This window comes from Lepisma saccharinum, chromosome 9 (genome assembly GCF_977018435.1).
Source record: "Lepisma saccharinum chromosome 9, izLepSacc3.1, whole genome shotgun sequence".
In the NCBI taxonomy this organism is placed as follows: Eukaryota; Metazoa; Arthropoda; class Insecta; order Zygentoma; family Lepismatidae; genus Lepisma; species Lepisma saccharinum.
The window spans coordinates 33,174,505-33,187,633 of record NC_139237.1 but is presented as its reverse complement, the minus strand read 5'-3'; the positions used below and the strand labels follow the sequence as shown (position 1 = coordinate 33,187,633).

Below are 13,129 nucleotides of genomic sequence, written 5' to 3'. Positions count from 1 at the left end.
CAGGGGAGCACTTTACCTTTTTTCATGAATAGGGACGTGAAGTTTTCATTTTAACGATAACACCAAAAAGTTGAGGAAAGCAAAAGAAAGTGTTTGTGTAGAAGGAACAGTAAAAATTAATGTAAAAATATAACCAATTCTGAATTAATAACACTGAATTTTGCTCTAAACTGCAAAAAATAACAATGAATTGCAGTAGAAAAAACATCAAAATTTAGGGAAAAATAAAACTAAAAGTTCACGACCCTACTTAATAATACAATTTCCAATGAGGAAAAATAATTTATAATCACTGAAAAAACATAATTTCTTCCTTGGTTTTTATTATACAGTGTCTCTTTTCTTCCACTTTTGGATAATTGTGACAATGGAGGTGAGTAATGATGTGATGAAATTGATGAAGGGACACTCACAAAGAACATCCCCATGCCAGGATTTGAACCCAGATCTCCCGGTGTGATAGTGCACTGCTAACCACTCCACCATGGATGTCAGCTACAGATTCTTCTTACTTGCAAAGTCTTTACACATGTGCATGCTTTTATTTTTCTGTGTATTCAGTTGAAAGTACAGTTGTATTACAACGATGTAGTCTACATCATGTAGATCTAAAATACATGTTTTGATTAGCACATTCCTAAAACTTCCTGATAATGTGGCACAATTGTCTGGCAACTTCCCTTCTTTATTTCATTACCTCTGGTAAGTTAGAAAATGCTATGGCTAAATCTGCTAGCATTCTATTCTTGTTCCATCATTCATGATGTTTGTAATACTGCTAAATAATAGGTGCTAATGCATAAAACATTATATATTCTGTCACAACAAATGTCACAATTGGCCGTTAAATCAATTAGAAATTCCTCATCTAAACTCACTTTCCTTGTCGATGGGATATCAACCCTCCAGTTGGCTCCCCAGAAGCTGCCACTGATTGGTTTAAACTACAGAGCCATTGCATAGGGCAGTCATTCCCAAAGTGTGCGCTGCGGTGCCCTGGGGCACTGTGGCTGGCTTACAGGGGCACCGTGAAATGTTCCAATATTTTCACTGAAATTACACTTAATTGTTAGTCAATGATATGAGATTGTTCCAAATATGTGCTTATTTAGTACTTTTTGCACATAAAATGTTTCTGAATTTGAAATGTGTGTTTATTTTTTAACTTAAGGAAAGCAACCAAACCACACTTACTGAGCATTGCAAGTGTTAGATATGCCTTCATTCTGACTTGGCCACCGTGGAAAATCGTGGGACACTAAGGGCACTGTGAAAGAATAAAATTTGCGAACCTCTGGCATAGGGGAAAAAATTAACACCCACAAGCAGAATGTAATGAAATAAATGAAAGCTTTATTTTCATTGGTAGGAAAATTACATGGTAAGAAAACAAGAGGAAAAATATAGAAAACTTGAATAAAAGAGTGTATTAAAAATTTGTAAAATTTTATCTTATATATCTTATATCTTATATCTTAAGAGCAGTACACACCAATCTCAGTCCATTTGAATGGTGAATTCTTGGATCACAACTTGGATGTTATTGTTTGAACACTGCATGTATGGATTTTTACTGGATTTTTGTTTTAGAATGTCTCTAAAGTATTCTGATTGGTTACTGGATAAAGTTGTTCCAGGGGTTCGGAAAGAGGACACTAATTACAGAGAATGACTTTGTGTCACCTATACACTATGATTTCTAAGGTCTCTCTGATTGGATAGTGGTAATTCTGTCATCTTGTAATGAAGAGGTCCTGGCTTCCATTCCCAATGGAGGCATATTGCACAGTGGTTGATTAAATTTTAATTATGGGCATGTCAGCACATAGCCTATTGTGCCCATCATAAAATATGGGGATAGCCTCTAAGCTAAAACCAAAACTCAATTTCTAAAACTAATACCTAGGTACGTACAATCATCAACTCCTTACCACCAACTAACATTACACTGTCATCGGTTAAAATCTGAGGCATGCAAGGACAAGCATGAGACAACACACAACCCCACAGAAGATTGTACTGGTTTTGGGTCCAGGCACCAGAGCCTTGTTAGCCTGCAAAATTACCATCTCCAGGGTGTACTGCATGGAAAAGTTGCTGACTGCACAGTACTTCAAATCTCATTTTAAACTGTATGTCTAATTCCACTAGGCCAATCTGAGTACGTCAAGAGATCACAGGATGATAGTCACTGCTTCTCACAGGTAGACAGGCTGAGGATATAATGATAAGTAATTGAGCTCTTATTTCATAGGTCTACCAGTTCATCAAATGCTGGTTGTAGATGTAAAATAATATGATGCACGTTAAAGATTCTGAAAAAGAAGAAAAAACGAAAATCATTAAGTGTGAACCAAAGTGACATAACTCCAATTTATCAAATTTACATGAGAGAGAAAATATATTCTTAGTAATATGTCTGACTCATTAAGAGTCAGTAGATTGGAGATACGTGATTCAACCTTACTGCTAAGGATTAGAAATGGAGATATGTTGATCTGACTCCAAATAAGGCTCTTCAGAGGAGTTTTTTTTTAAACAAAACTGAAAACAAGCATTTTGGAGTTACATTTCTCTGGTTCTCCAAGTAACTTTAAAATTATTTCTAATTTCGATGATTCTAAACTTTTAATTTATCAGTAAACATGCACACACTTGCATTTGGATATCAATTTCTCTGACACATGTGTCAGTGTAGTTTTCACCCTAGCATTTAATCATAATCAAGGCCAGATATGCTATCACATTCTGGTCTTGCATAGCTGTAACTTGTAATGTCTGTGGCCAGAAGATATCAGTTGTATACCCTGTCCCAGCTATCTCTGGATCAGGCGAACTAAAACTAGTCTCTGCACAAGTAGTGACGCGAGATGGCTCCACCAATGAACACGTGAGAGAGAACGGGATTGCATAAAGGAAGGGAGGAGAGACTGCAATTATCAGCCTTCACAGCAGCATGTATTGGTTTGCTCTGTCCACTCGATATCCTCCTCTTCTCTGTTGCTATGTGCTGCCTTTCTTCAGAGATAGATGGGACAGGGTATAAGTGATGCCACTGCACTCAGTCTCTGTGAACATGTCACTTCAATGACAGTTATGTTTGTGAGCACCACGATTACATGTATACCAATCACGTATCCATGTTCTTCAAATACAGTAGACTTGCGATTATCCGAGCTAATTGGGACCGAGATTACCTCGGATACGGAAAAACTCTAATAATATGGAGGTAATGTGCTAATAGGTCGTAAATGACGAAACAACACTTAAAACTGTACAGTAATTATTTATTACTAGTACAACATAAATGAGAAGATTACTTTTTCCGCTTAGAATAGGCCTACACAGACTTAACACCATCATAACAATCGGATACACCGACAATGGAACGATTACGTGCAGCGCGGACGGTGACTTCACTCCATAAACAAACAAACAGGGGGGTGCGTTATGAAGCACGATGTTTTTCAACCACTCCCTCGGTTAACCCGGGGACTCGGTTAATCGCGAGTCTACTGTATTTTTTCTGTGCCCATTGAATTCCTGTTGATTCACTATTTTCTGTTTCGATTCTCCCATAATTATTTTGATATTTGTATCCATTCACTTATTACTGCTAATATTTCCCACTATGTAAGTTTAAAGTCTGATAAGTGCAATGGATGAAGAACAGAAGATGGAAGCCTGGCTTGCTGAGCCAAGTGATCAGCGAAGAAAATAACTGGATAGAGTGTTTGATTCTCAAAGATAGTGATGTTGAGGGACCATTAAACAAAACTGAAAACTGCAATTTTGCAGTACGCTCCTCTGGTTCTCCAATTCACTTTAAAATTAATTCTAAACTTCTCAACTTTTTGATAACAGTTATGTTTGTGAGCACCATACCATACCATTCATGTATCCATGTTCTTCAAATATTTTTGAAGACTATAATTTTCTTGTTATGTAATAAATATGATACATTTTGAACTCTGATATGTATTAGGCAATAATTGTATTTATTATCAACTAGTTTTAATGGATAAAAGTAAAAAAATATTTTCAAAAAATGGTAAAAATGAAAAAAAAAAAAATCATGTGCGAGCACCATGTCAGATATATACCAATGAAGGGTTATGGATGTAGCTTATAAATATGTAAATGAGCACCCAGTGGCATAGCACATTGCTATGGGCTCCACCTCAGTGAAAAAAAAAATATCTAGAATACTGTAATGTATATACCATGGAAAATGCCAGAGGGGTGGATGGAAGAGCAATAGTTAGCTAGTCCCCCCTCTCGTGCACACGCAGTTCTAATGTTGAGTGTTTGCCATTTTATCTGAATACGAGGGTCACTATTTATATTTTGAGCCTTGGCAACACTGATTGAAGTTAGGCACGATTTGACATTTGCACGGAATCGTCTGGCAATATTGACCATAACCAGTGATCAGAACGCTACATTTTAAAAGTAGCTTCGCTACAGCTACAGCTACCCTTCCAAAATGTAACTTCGCTACAGCTACAGCTACATTTACCAAAAAGTAGCTCTCTACGCTACTCCTGTTCGCTACTCGCTACTTCGCTACTTTTTGTGCTACTTCTGCATAAAAAAATGAAAAACAACCATATGGGTATTAAAAAAATCCCCTACTATTGGTAAATAGATTCTGTTATTTATTATCATAATTCCAATCATTCGATAATTTTGATAGCAGTGTTACTTCAGTTACTTATTTTTACTATAGTTTTTGAGAATACCATACCTATGCAAGTGGCATATCAATTAAAATTTGATATATGAATATTGCAATTAGGGTGTTACCCAAATTAATTATTACAACTATACACAAATAAAATTTTGTAGGATTACGTATTTATGTTCACATCAACATATTTTTCTTGAGAATAAATATTTCATTTTTTATAGACTGATATGAAGTCAGCATTTTGAATGAAAAGTACCTGGAGCCCTTTGACTACAAAAGGGCCCCAGGTTTGATACCCAGCGGAGGCACATAGTGGTTAGGATCCAGTCTCGATCAGATTATCTATGCATAAAATGGACTCAAAACAAAAGCTAGGAAAAATGCCAAGTTGGGAGGATGAGATCCTCCATTCCCCATACGGTTCATCATTCATCATTCTTCCTCGTTCTCACAATTAGCCGAAAGTGGCAGAAAGCGACTATAGATAAGAGAATAATTAAATAAACCATTCATCCTCATTGTCATGATTGAGAGAAGTGGAAGAATAGATGAGGAGGTAAACAGAAGAGGACAAATGGGTGGTGGACTATATCAAAGCATTCGAAGATTAATATGGAACAGGGATGTACCCATGAAATGCAAGAAGGTAATATATAACACATACTATGTGCCAATAATTACGTATGGAGCAGAGACTTGGACAATGACATAGAGAGACAAAGAAAAGATGCAGGCAGTGGAGATTAAATTTTTAAGGAGTCTTTTGAAGAAGACTAGAAGGGATAGAATAAGAAATGAGGAGATCTGACAGACAGTGGGTGTAGTGAAGCTTCAGGACAGAATAGATCAGGCACAGATGAGATGGTTCGGACACATGAAGAGGATGGATGCAGAAAGACTACCAGTAAGAGCTTACAATGCACAACGAGTGGGAATAAGGCCAAGGGGGAGACCAAGATGTCGGTGGAAAGAGTAGATAGTGGAGAGTGTTAGGAGACAAGATTGGAACACCTTGGAAAGAGAGGAGTTGTGAAAGACCTGGAAAAAATGGAGAGGCTTGACTTCTATGTCGACCCAGCCAGAGGCAGGAAACAGCAAAGGATGATGATGATGATGTCATGATTAGCAAAAGTTACAGAAAAGTGACGCAAAAGTAGTAGAAATACATAAATTTGGAAACTATGTATATTAACTAACAAAAATTGTCGTTTCTGCAGGAAAGTCAATAACACGTACATACTTTTTGCAATATGATAAAATTATTGAGGAAACTGTCGTGTAAACCTGAGTGTTCTAAACGTATTGTAATTTTAAAATTTGTGAACAAATACTATCGTGAAAATAATTGTAATTCCAGAAACTCTATCATTCTTGTAACAATAATTTTTTGCTGGTGAGATCCTATATACTGACTATGATCAGTGCTGTTAACGTACTGAGCCATTTATTGCTGGCACAATTCCCTTGTGAGTGCAGTGGAAAATCTATTGCTCGTTTTTGCACTGCAAGTTGTGTCTTACACAGTAATTAATGACATTTTGGTGTCTTACACCATGAATATCCACAGGATTTGTTCCAGGGGTGATGCAAATGAAGCACTTTTTTCCAGTGGTGCAGCAAACTAGGCATGTTTCTCCCCAAAAAAGCGATCCAGCTAAAAAAAACGTAGCTGTTAGCAGGAATATATTCATATATGTCAGTTAGTTATCTGGATATCTGGATTCTTCAGATACTAATTAAATAAATTATGCAGATATCTATAATCTACAATCTAGATAATCTGTATCTCCATGTAATAGACTGTCTTTATGAACCTCCTGCAAAACTAAGGGTTATTGTCGATTTTTTCTGACGCCGTTGCCACATTCAAAATTCACCACAAAATGCTGGGAAAAAAAGTAGCTGTAGCGAAAAATGCTCTACAACAACAAGAAATTTGTAGCTTCACTATCGCTACAACTACAATTTTCAAAATGTAGCTTCGCTACAGCTACAGCTACAAATTTTGTAGCTAGTTACAGTAGCGACGCGACAAGTAGCTCGCTACTTCTGACCACTGACCATAACGTACTTCAAATGTTTTGTCAATAGCTTCATTTGTGTTGTTTATGTTGCCTTGGAGATTGCGTGACAACAATAAAATGGAATTAACTCGTGAACATTTTCGTGCGATGATTTTTTATGATTTTCGACGTGGATTATCAAGACAAGAGTGTATCGATCAACTTACTTCCACATTTGGCGATGAAGCCCCATCCTTTGCCACTGTGAAATGCTGGTATAACGAATTTAATCGTGGCCGCCATTCGCTCACCGACGAGATTCGCGAAGGTCGTCCAAAATCAGTTGTTGTTCAAGAAAACATTGATGCTATGCAAAACCTAATACTGCAAGATCGTCATGTGACATACTGTGAGATTGAGGCAACCATAGGCATTAGTTCCACCAGCATATATAAAATATTACATGATCGTTTAGCTGTGAGAAAGGTATGTTCTCGTTGGATCCCACACAATTTGACAAGAACTCAAAAAGACGCTCGCGTCAATTGGTGCAAACAAATGCTCAATAAATACAATCGTGGTGCTTCAAAAGACGTATATAAGATTGTAACAGGTGACGAATCATGGATATATGCATATGAGCCGGAACGTAAACAGCAGTCGACTGTATGGGTGTTTCAAGATGAATCCAATCCAACAAAAGTTGTTCGCGCTCGAAGCACATCGAAACAAATGGTTGCCTGTTTTTTCTGGAAAACTGGTCATGTGGCAACTGTGCCTTTAGAGGAACGTAGAACGGTCAACTCTGAATGGTACACAACAATTTGTTTGCCAGAGGTCTTTGGTCAAATACGGAAAACAAACAAATGCCGTCGGATCATTCTTCATGAAGACAATGGCAGCTGTCACACATCTCGTCTAACAACTGACTTTATGAACAGTCAAAAAATCGAATTGATGGGTCATCTGCCGTACAGTCCTGATTTGGCACCCAATGACTTCTTCTTGTTCCCGAATGTCAAGAATAAATTGCGTGGACAACGATTTTCGTCGGCGGAAGACGCCGTTGATGCGTTCAAAAACCATATTACGGAGGTGTCTCAAGAAGATTGGAAAAACTGCTTTGACAAATGGTTCGAACGAATGCAAAAGTGTATTGACCATAAAGGAGAATACTTCGAAAAACAATAAAGCAGTTTTCAATGCCAAATTCCTGTTTTTTCATTGTTAGGCTCAAAATATAAATAGTGACCCTCGTAGGAGCATAAAAGAAATAAACTTTTGCCCCAAATATCCAGCATTCACAGTTTTTGTTATCGACTTTCAGAAGCTACTACACTGATATATATATCAGGATATGAATATATTATATGTAATTAGAAGAAGATATTGGAAATATTTTATTTTACTTCAATGTAGTGACGCAGACAGGATTTTTTTTTATTTTTTTTTGGAGAGGGAGACCAATTTATTTTCTCATGGTAGACAAAACTTAGCATTAAGAGCCCCCTTTCCCCATAATTGTCGCCACTGCCACGTTTTTCTTGTTTTTTTTTAAATAGATCATCACTATAGCAAGTGCTGGTGGGAAGCAGCTATTCCCATAGTTAAGAAACATTTCATAAAGCATTCTCCTAGGTAAGATAATTTGCATAAGCATAAGCACTGTTGATATAGGCATTCTCTCTCTCTCTCTCATCCCTAAACTCGATCAAACATGCACTCAGCTAAAAATGTACACTTTGAAGACTGTAGATCATAATGAAATCATATCAGGCTGGAAAAGAAGAACTGGTTCAACAAAGTTTTTAAACAAAAGTTCGTTGGTTGTTTTTTGTTGTCCACTTTATGCACAGATAGGCTAATCAGGATTGGACCTACAGTTTAAAGTGGAATCTTAAGCAACCATTATATGCCTTCACCAGATATCAAATCCGGGACCCTAATACAAAAGTAAATGTACTTCACAAAATAATGGTCATATTTAGCTCATGCACTGTGCGACAGAAGATGTGCTACTAGCTCCTTAGGGAGAAAATTAATAGTTATACCTTGGGCCCACCTCCTACCGAGTTCCAGGACCCCTTTGAAATGTTTAACAGTTCAAAGAAAAATCAACTACCTAGGTACTTTCTAACACTATAGATAATAATCGAGAATAAAGTGTAACACTTGACAGGAGTGGTTAATGTAGGAAATTTACATTAACTCTTACAGTGAAAACACAATTTTACATTCCCAGATTTTACATTTTCCCATTTTATACATTCTATCTTGATAACTTAGCAAAGTGTTATAAAATTTTCCTCAATTTTACATTTTCCTGCATTTTAAGTTTTTCAGCCTGGTCTCCTGAAAAACATTAAATTGAGATTCCACTGTAGTTGAATATGAAAAAACTTGGAGATCCCTTAAAAATATTTGGTGGGAAGTTACATTTTAAATGCCATGCTTAAAACTAATATTACAGTAGTAGCACAAATCCATGAATTACGAAGCTTGACTATTTAGTGTGTGGCTGAAGACCTGGATTGATAACTGTAGACAATTTACCCTCTATAAGTTTACAACAAACTGTATATGAAGGTATGAGTGCCTTTTTTCTCTTATCAGTGACTATCTGCAAGTAAATTAATTCAGCATTTCGGAGAGCCCACATGTCAAAAACCTTTGAAATATCATTATTCCCAAATTTGTTAGTTGAAAATGCCCAAAGAAAAAACATCTACAACTCCATTACTGAAACAGTGGATTGTTGCAGATATGCATTTTACCACCGATGTAAAAGTAATTTTCTCTCAAGCATGGATGAAAGAGGTGAATTTATTTCTTAAAATGGTTTTATATTATAATCAATTTCTTTCTTTCATGCAAATAAACTGCATGCATATTGTTTTATTGTATATTCTTTTACAAAAAATCGCCATGGACATGATTTCAGGCTGCGCACAAAACTCACAATCTTTATTTCTCTCTCTGCCCACAGAAAAATGAAGCTTAAGCTTTGTCTGTGGGCTAGAGTTTGTAATAATAATGTTAGAGAAAGGAGGGCCAAGTATCTCCCACTGAGTAGATTACTCCATCCTCTTACCACTTCCCCTACTGACAAGCAAAAATGATTTAATTCAGTGGACTATTTACCCAGAATATGCATTTTAAGCATTAATTTAAATGTATTCATGTTTGGGGAATAAAAGACGTGGTTCATAATATTAACGTAAGTGAATCACAAACATTTACCAAGCAGATGGTGGCACAGGCCACCAAAATTAATAGAACCTCTACAAGTAAGTTTTGCGGAAAAAGTTAGTAACTCGTTTACATCTAATTATTATCAACTGTATCTTTTATTCCCCAAACATGAGTCCTGAACCTTCGTTCATGAAGGAGTTCTGAGTGAAGCAACAAGTTTTTATGATGCCTATTTAAAATATTTATTGTATAATGCCTAATTAAGTGTGTATCTTAGAGGATTTAATGCCTATAAATTCCCCCCCCCCCATAATTAATGTTTCTGACACATTTACTGTAAAACTGAAATTTAAATGTCTTCTAGATTATGATAATTTAGAACGAAACTTATCTGTACTTTGGAATACTGTTAAATATGATGACGCGGTCTCCCTCACATCCTATCAGTGAAAGGGTATAATATTAAAAGACAATTCAAACATACCAGCTTGCAGCTATGATGACATACATGGAAGAAAAAACATTACCAAACACTCCCTACTGAAAATTCTGTCTACTGTTTTTGAGAAGATCAATGTGTAGTGAAACGCCTACTGTTTTCAGTTGAACTTCACTGCTAATTCTTCCACTGTTTTTAGTAGCCCAACTGTGTATACTGTCTTAAGTGGCAGAACTGTACTGCTAAAGTTTTCAGTAACATAATTGTACAACTAACATCTTTTATTATGTTCAGTATATTGCTGTATGAAAACAGTACTATTATATACACTAAAGTTGCTGACCAAGGCAGTTTATTAAAAATTAAAAGCACTTTACACATTACATTTCTACCGTATATCAGGGTCACCCTCAGACTGAGAACTAGACAGCTTTCCTACCAGATTCTGAGACATTAGTGTGACCCAAAGAAACTTTCTGGGACACTGGGACAAGATATACCATTCTGGAACTGTCCCAGAAAATCCAGAACATGTATCAACTCTAGATTTACATTATAATGGAGCACTGAGGTCCCAAGGGGATAATAATACAATCTGAAACTGAAAATTGGTATATATTTTTTTTATCAATATCATCCCAATGATAGAAAAACCTGTGCTGAAGTGATAATGAATGCTTGTAGATGATAGTGTCCAAATTTCATCTTCATACACCTAATAATTTATTTGAAAAAGGAACATGAAGTTACGACAATTAGTTTAACATTGTTCAGAAGGGCCAGAGGTTCCCAAACTTTTTCGTTTCACGGTGCCCCTAGTGTTCAAGATTTTTCCACGGCGCTCACTTGCAATGCTCAGTTAGTGTGGTTAGGTTTCTTGCCTTAGTTAAAGATATACAAATTTCAAATTCAGAAACAATTTAAATGTAAAAAGTACTAAATAAGCAAATATTTGGAACAATATAATCATTTCAGCGGAAATAATAGAACATTTCGTGGCACCCCTGAAACCTAGCCATGGTGCCACTTTGGGAACCACAGAGATAGGCAATTGAAACTGCCCTTTAGGCACCCCCAAATAAATCAATCTGGGCAATTCTATGGAAAAAACAGTTTGGGGGAAGGTGAGGGGATGCGTGGATCAAGGAGAAAATTCAATGGGTGGGTGGATGCCTGTGCAAATTATCCCATTGGGGGGGATGCTCAGTGTTCTCCCCACTATAGCCACTGCTGCCCCCTGAGAAAAAAAATGCTGGTAGCCTTGTATATGTGTCGGTAGTTAAAAAAAGAAAATCTTTTAAAAAGTGAAGCAAGAACATCAAACACTTCCAGGATAAATCTCAACAAGAACTCAACACAATTCTCATCCATTCAAAGGAAAACCCCAAGAACATGCATTGAGAGGTAAAGGCAATATTATGAGTTACACAAAAAATATTCGGGAAGTGCGCTTAATAGACTAAATGAAATATTAAAAATTCATGGCAGTATTAATTTATATTTCTTTTTTAAAGTTTGGTTTATTCTACCAATATCCAAATAATTTTACGACACATAAAATGTTTTTTTAATTACCTGATAGAGCATTTGTATTTTGTAACTTGAAAGTCTGAGGCCATTTTAAATTGATGGTTTTGTGATTTTTTTTTAATAAATAAAATGTTTACATATCATAATATTTCTTGACAGCATTCCTGGAAATCCTTACCTGTCCAAGCAATTCTGCAAGGACACATACAAATTCTGACATTGGGTAACACAGAGCTAATTAGTAAATGATCATAAGCAGCAAGTAAAAACAATAGAAAAAACAAAGAAAAGAAGCCAGAGAGATGGGAACCTTGGCTCCGGTATCGGTGCATCTTTATTTTTTAAGGGATTCAGGTAGAGTTTCTTATTAAGTGCAAATTTATTTCGATTTTGTGCAAATAGGGGAGACCAGGGCAGCATGATTCCCTTAAGATTTGCCACTTCCTACACAACACATTTTATGGATAAAACATATTGAAACCATGCACAGATGAAGCCACATTATTTACTTCTGTAATATAAAAAAAGGTAAAGTAAAGTGTTCCCCTGTGATTGGCACCAAGCCAATCACATCACCCCACTCACAACCGGATCATGAAAGTGTGGGGCATTACCCCCACATCCACTATACTTCTGTAATATATTTTTTCAAAATTTTCCATGTTGAAAATGAAGAGGGATGGGGCAAAATTTAAGGTTATGTGAAAAGGTCAGTTTGCATCGGGCTCCGGAACAAAGTGATCCTTTGGCATAATATATATTTTTTTATGTTTTAAACTGTCCAAAAATATATTGAAAACAAAATTAATTAAATTTTGTTAATTTAAAACTAAAATTTATTTAATTCAGTGTAATTTTTATTACACAATATGGTTAAAATAACTTAAAATAAAATTCATATTTTAATTTTATATAAAAGTTTAATCTCCTCCGTTTGGATTGCCCAATTTTTTGTGAACACAGGTCACAAATATAAGCATTGTCATCTTCCTCCAATCCAGCACATTTCTCATGGGCCCATTGCTTGCATTCTTCGCACTTGGTACAAGTGATCCCCTACAGGGATCGGTTTGCCCCAACTCCATGCTGGAAATTGTCAGTCATTATAACAGCCAAAGAACACATTTAAGTAGAAGTTTTGACATGTTTATTAAAGCTTAACCAATGCTCTTTCATCATAAATTTTAATTAGTACGTTTAGTTAGCAGCAATGCAACAAACAAAATTAAATCATGTAAACTGCTTACCTTTGACATGTTTGCAATCAGAAAGTAC

The 13,129-nt window shown here is 36.0% G+C and overlaps 1 protein-coding gene across 1 annotated transcript in view; it reads right to left on the bottom strand.

Annotated features, from left to right (window-relative positions):
- Positions 1-1,473: 1,473 nt before the first annotated feature.
- Positions 1,474-13,129, bottom strand: part of NdufA3 (NADH:ubiquinone oxidoreductase subunit A3) — a 79,925-nt gene continuing 68,269 nt past the window's right edge. The window contains exon 5 of the transcript XR_014442182.1: positions 1,474-2,315. The gene's annotated coding sequence lies outside the window, so the exon portion shown is untranslated. The remainder of the gene's footprint in view (positions 2,316-13,129) is intronic.